The 369-nt window shown below is 48.0% G+C and overlaps 1 protein-coding gene across 3 annotated transcripts in view; it reads left to right on the top strand.

Moving 5' to 3' along the window:
- The window catches only part of Frmd5 (FERM domain containing 5), a 254279-nt gene that overhangs the window by 92133 nt on the left and 161777 nt on the right, over positions 1-369 (top strand). The gene's annotated exons all lie outside the window — the stretch shown is intronic.

Here is a 369-nt window from a genome sequence, read left to right as displayed (position 1 = left end):
CCTGGGAGCTGTGGTTGGTTGGTATTGTTGCTCTCCTCATGGTGCCACAAACCCTTTCAGCTCCTTCAGTCTTCACTCTAACTCCTCTATTGAGAACCCCATGATCAGTTCAATGGCTAGTTGTGAGCATCTGCCTCTGAATATGTCTGACTCTTGAAGGCCTCTGAGGAGATATCCATATCAGGCTCTTATCAGCATGCACTTCCTGTCTTCCACATCAGCATCTACCTTTGGTGATTGCACATGGGATAGATACTCAGGTGGAGTGGTCTTGAGACGGCCCCTCCTTCAGTTTCTGTCCCTCACTTTGTCTCCATATTTGCTCCCTTGAGTATTTTGTTGCTCCTTCTAAGAAGGACCGAATCACCC

The sequence above is a fragment of the Grammomys surdaster genome, unplaced genomic scaffold (genome assembly GCF_004785775.1).
Source record: "Grammomys surdaster isolate TR1022 unplaced genomic scaffold, NIH_TR_1.0 170, whole genome shotgun sequence".
Lineage (NCBI taxonomy): Eukaryota > Metazoa > Chordata > Mammalia > Rodentia > Muridae > Grammomys > Grammomys surdaster.
Note: the sequence above shows the minus strand (reverse complement) of the source record. Positions and strands in the feature narration are given on the sequence as shown.